Here is a 6091-nt window from a genome sequence, read left to right on the forward strand (position 1 = left end):
ACCCCAAAGTGATTACATCTAATACAATTGAGTTAGAATGCAAGAGGGACCTTCCTTACCTGGAACAAAGAGGAAGATCACTAACAAATCTTCCTCCATGTTCTCCTCTTGGAAATTAATGATAACCGACCTATATAACAAGAGCACTATACAGGGGTGGGGGAAAAGCCGCATATCCTACAAACATCTTTTAAAGGAAACATCAAAACAAAAATGAGGGAACTGATGAACTACTGCAGCTATTCCCACAGCTCAGAAAGAGAAGGTGCAAATTCAAGGTTGGAATGTATTCAGGAAGTGGTGCCCAAGAGAATTTCAAGGGGGAAGAAGGGACACCATATCAATTATCAAAATATGTTTTATTTAGGCTTTGTATGCACCACAATCCACAAGAAGTTTTAAGGAGTAACCATTCAGCTTTCTTTACCACAAAGGGGAATGCAGAATAATGCTGACAATTGATGAAGTCAAAACTGCACAGAACTTACTACCATGAAAGGCTGAACCTGGGGTCACAACAAGTCTCTAAGGAGGGTGCTGTCTCCAGAACTGTAACAGTTAATGCTGGAAACGAACCCACCAGCAACAACCCCAAATTTCATGGTTCAAGATTAAAATTAAACTCAGATCATGAGGATGAGACCTTCCCAGGGACCTGATGTTCCTTGAATCCTTCTCAGAAAGGTCTGATGATGTCTGCATTGAAAAATGACTGGACAACACGGAGCACAACAAAGGCACTCCTGGGCAAGAATACTTTACATGCACACATAACAGACCAGAAAATAGGGGATTATTTTTTTTTTCAGCTGGATGTATCATTTTTCATAATGCATGTAAACAGCTTTTGGTGCCACAATTAAGAATGTATAGTGAAAAGGCTCAAAGGTTAAAAATGTCAGACTTCAAATGCTTTTTTTTTTTTTTAAAATAAAATAAACCTCAATAAAATAGCATAACAGCTCTCACTTCTACAGTGATTTTTCTTGCTTATTTCATTTTTCTGTAGTTATCAAATAGCTTAAATGCTGCAGATGACACTCAGGTGAAGGACATATAAAGCTTTGAAAAATATTTGGTAAAGTTCCACACAAAAGAATAATGCAAGAGTATTGTGTATATATGGTAATATGTTCAGTTGGGATGAAAGAAGAGAGATAGAGGCAGCAAATAATTATAAACCAAGTGATAAGACAAAAGTGGTGGACCACTACAAGGATGAATGGCCCAAAAGAGATCAGTCATGCTCACATACTTCAGCGCAACATAGGCCAAAGAATCCTTCTTAGGAATTTCTGAATCTTGCTTAGTAATAATTAACAGTAAAATCTATTGCTCCTGAACTTCAGGGAAGAAGCCTTATTGGTTGTCAGTGATTAAATTTAAAAGTGGTCACTTGTGATCTGAAAGAGACCTAACACTAGGAATATTTTCACAGAGACCTATGGATCACTATCATGAGGGAAGCAACACTACCCAAAAAGGCAGAAAAACTGGTGGAGGAGGAAGAGATCAGGCAGAGGCTTATAGTGGGTTTGGAACTATATGCAGAAAAACATTAAAAATTTGTACTGGCTGCAGGAAATGTCACAGTGATCCTGCATGACTGCCAAGGAGAGATTACAGAAAGGATCTGCAAGGAGGAACTGACCTGCCCTGCTTGGTTACTGGAAATGGCTAGCAAAGCAAATAAAACACTGGGAACTAAAGACTAGAGCAGAGAATGTGGCACTGAGCCCATCAAGAAGACTGCACAACCCTCAACAACCTTATCATTATCAGAATAGAAAAGAACTTGAAAGGGCAACAAAGGCGCCAGCCTAGATCTTCAAAGGCCTCCAAATATTACCTATAGTAAAAGGGGAAGTGAAAATTGGATTTCTCTACAGTAGATGTGATTATTAACTAAGCAGACAGCTGCAGTACATCCACTGCTAACCAACAGAAGAGATGCATGAACAATGTCACTGTTCTAAGATTTTTATGGAAATAGTCCTGAGCTTAGGAAACTCTTCCCATTCAGAAAAAAAAAAAAAAAAAAAAGCAAGCAAACTCAATTGTGGGATTTTGGTCAAACATTACAATCCAGAACAGCACAATCATTGTGGCAGTATCTGCATCCTGCATTGTTTTGTTAGACCTGTGTTATTTATTCTTTCTGAATTACAAAGAAATTGCCTGCTGGGAGCTCCATTGCAAGCAACAGAAGCCATGAAAGAATTGAAAATAATGCTAAAAATATTTGCTCAAAGATATGGGCAAGTCTCTCTTTTTACAATTCCAATGCAGACTATTTTGCAACATTCCTCTTACATTTTATATGTTCACACAGCCCCCTCTATTTCTACATGTCCTGGTTCAGCTAGGATAGGGTCAAGTTTCCCCATCAGGGAGAATGGATCTCCAGCCGGGTTATTCATACCATGCTGACGTCCGGCGCGGCAGCGCGGGAAGCTTTCCTTTGTGGCTTTGGTGACGGGGAGCACACGGAGCGGGCTGTCTGTATCCATTGCGGTATTTCTCTGTATATATTTTGTCTTGTTTACTGTTATTGCTGTTTATTGTTGTTATCATTGCTACTGTTGTTGTTGTTCAGATTGTTTATTACACTATTGTATTAAATTTTCTTCTTATTTTAACCCGGGGTTTGTGCCCTACTTGTGTCCAAGTGTGGGTGGGGGACAACAGCAGCATGGTCTCCGGTCCCAGCAGGGCTTAAAACCATCACACTACATTACCACCTTTCCATGTCTGATAAAGTATTAACATTTTGTTATTCTTATGTATATTTACACTACTTCCAGTGCACTTGACTCTCAGATATATTCTTCAGATTTTCTGAACAACTGTTTAAATTTAATGTAAAAATTTACAGGTATCATCTATAAATTCTAATATTTAACAAATGAACCCTTAAGTGCTATAGCAATTTTACTTAGTACCACAGCAAAACATGATGCTATGAAGGCTAGCTATTCCCCTCTTGGAACACAAAGAGCTCTCTTCCAGAATATTTAAATGTATTTAAGATGGAGAGCAAACATGCTCCCTGCATTGCAAATCGATGGCTACTTTTCTATTTGATGCAATTGATGCTTCAAATAAATTGTTTCCCCACTCAGCAGCAGTTCCAGTGTTAGAATAATCAGTTTAGGATGAAGATCATTTGAATGCTGGTCTAGAAGCCATTTCCCAGAGTAAGAAAGGTTTTGCAGCTGATGATTTATAAAGGATACTTACAAAGGCTAATACTGCAGAATACCAACCCAGGAAACAACAAGCTTACCTCTCTTATCTAGTTCTTATAATTGATCCCACTTAATCACATGTGGGATGAGCTTAATTGCTTTGCTGTTTGTGTTTGTGAAAAGCTGATAGCATTTCACATCAACCTGCTATCTGACAAACTGGTTAAAGAGCTTTGTGGCATAACAAAAACCAGCAGCCTGCCTAAATCTATCAAGGAGTTATAAAGCTGATGAGCTGCTCTTCTTTTCCAACTAACACAAGACGTCTGCTTCTAGAAGCAGCAATTTTTCCTTTGAGTCATGAGAGAAAATTACTGCTTACAGAGAGAGGTTTCACCTTTAGAATCTTCCTAGGGATGGAGATAGTTAATCAATTGATTGTTATGACACTTCTCTGTAGGCTTCTGCCTCTCTAAAGCCACCATCCCACATTTCAGGGCAACTGAAACAAGGAAGGTAACTGTGGCATCTTGGGCAGTTTGAATTCATCCCCTCCTTAGTCATGTCACTTTTACATGGAAATGTGATGACAAGAGTAATGTCCTGGACAGATGTGATTGGAAATAAAGTGCTTAAGGGTTAAACAAACAACTCATGTTTAAAGAGAGGACTTATGAGTAAAATTTGGTGGAAGGCAAAAAAATTACCCTGGAGTTGGACAGCACTGACTTAAATCAGGAGTCCAAAAGGGCCCTCAAGATCAATCAGCCAGTGCTGAGGTGGTGAAATATTTTGCATAACATAAGCTATTCTGTATATGAAAAGTATACAAGTCATGGCTTTTAGATATTTTTGAGTGTGAGCACCTGCCTCTGGATTCTGGGAAGGCTAACTTGCTTAGCAGGCAGATGAGTGATTCAGCAGCTTTTTCGATTCATTTGCCCAGACAAAGTAAATCCAGACACAGAGCCATTGCGCATGTACAATTTCTGTCCAGGACACAGCCCAGAGCTTTGAAACTTTGATAAAAATCCCATCACAAGGTCAAAAAATAATCCTGCTTATTTGAGAGCATTGCTGAGTCAATGCAAAGTGCAAGGAAGGAGTGCTGGGGGGAACATCACTGTCAGCCAGCTTCCATTCTCCTTTAACGCTGGGGTAATGACTCCATTTAGGTCAAATGAGCAGAAGTCATTCCCGAGTTTCTAAAGCAGGTAAAAGTGAAACCAAATCCACAGAGAAAGCATATTTCTTGAATAAGCTGCTTTTCTTTTCTTTTTTCTTTTTTTTAAACACTCCTCAAGAGCAGAGCTGCCCTTTGAAGTGAGATGTTACACGAGTTCCTTTCATCTTTTCAATTCATTTATTTTCACCTAATTAAGAAGTATAACAATACCGAGAGGTTCTTGGTATGCATTTAAAAGTAGTTCATTCAGATCATATTTTTCAACTCTTAGAGATATTCTATATCATCTCCACATGAAACAACTGTCTCGGCAAGTGTAATTTTTGCATTTTTTAGATTTACTTGTTTATTCTAAACGGACATTTGCTGGAATTACATTAGCACCAAGGGTCAAGCTTATGGCTGTAGTAGGAACAGACTGTTTTAAGTCTTATTCATGTTCTTAGGTTAGTAATTGCCATCTCTGATATTAGCAGGGGACTGGATCTTAATTGGTCTCACTGCTTTCCAACATCAAAACCCAACATTTGCAAAAGCAGCTACATTTGTTTTGTTTTTCTTTAACTTAAAATACATCATTAACAGTCTATGAAACCTTTAGGGTCCTGTTCTGCTCTTTAGCACATCTATCAACTCCTCCTGAGACAAAGTTCTCAGGTACTTTCCAGTGCGTCTGGCTCTCCAGAGGACATGCTCCCCTAGGTCTGGCTGTGTACCACAGATGATGTTCTTAACTTTTAGCAATTTGCCAGCTGTCCATATTAGTCACCTTCTTAACTGGGTGAAACCCTGGTCACATTACCACCAACAGCTGAATTTTAAGGCAGCATCACACAAGAATGAGCATGTATCTGCAGGCTTTTTGATCCTCTACTAGTAAAACCTTTGTAACAGGACCTGATCCCCAGACCACTAACCTTAGGTACTCACTCCCTTTGGACTAAAAATCTTTGTTTCACACGATGAATGCCACTGATGCAAATAAATAAAATTAGGAGATAGCCTGTTGCAACTGGCATGTATGCTATCATTACACTATGCTTTCATAATAATCTAACATTTGCGTAACTGCCTGCACAGGAGCATGCTACAGTAAGCCAATAATTTAAATGCTAGGAGAGCAGTAATAAATTATAGACCTCTGAATAAGACACCTACTCTCACCACTTCAGCAACTCCTTTTTACCTGTTAGTGACACATTACACATTCAGGAGAAATGAAAGTAGAATGCTTATCCAGTGTCTGAACAACTGCCACTTGTGGAGGAGAAAATTGAATGGATAAATCAATCCATTTTTATTTCTCAAATGTCCCTGTGCATCTCTCCCTTATGTGCAATTTGGTGAACTTCTAACTGGTACCTTTGTTGACCACCTATATCTAGAAAAATCTTCCCATTTTGCCCCAAAAGATTAGCAATCCTTGAGTTCATTGCTCAAATCAGTCTGAATGACACATTCTGATTTTGCAAATTATCAGCTCCTCAGGGCTCTGCCTTTCACTAAAAATCACACTTCAGACAATTATGCATCACAATTACTTTCAGTTGTATGCAATTTTAAAATAAAATTAATTTATCGTACTAAGTTTTACAACTAACAGTTTACAATACATTTTAAAAATATATATATACTAGAGCTTTTCCTATAAGCATTTAAATCATGCAACAATTAATACATATATCTTAGAGATAACATACACCCCACCCCATCCCAC

General features: G+C 38.4%; 1 protein-coding gene across 1 annotated transcript in view; it reads right to left on the minus strand.

The window, feature by feature from the left end:
- MOCOS (molybdenum cofactor sulfurase) overlaps positions 1-6091 on the minus strand; it is a 206902-nt gene that overhangs the window by 100475 nt on the left and 100336 nt on the right. The window lies entirely within an intron of this gene.

Source organism: Athene cunicularia (assembly GCF_003259725.1).
Source record: "Athene cunicularia isolate RWA chromosome 2 unlocalized genomic scaffold, athCun1 chr2_part1, whole genome shotgun sequence".
NCBI lineage: Eukaryota > Metazoa > Chordata > Aves > Strigiformes > Strigidae > Athene > Athene cunicularia.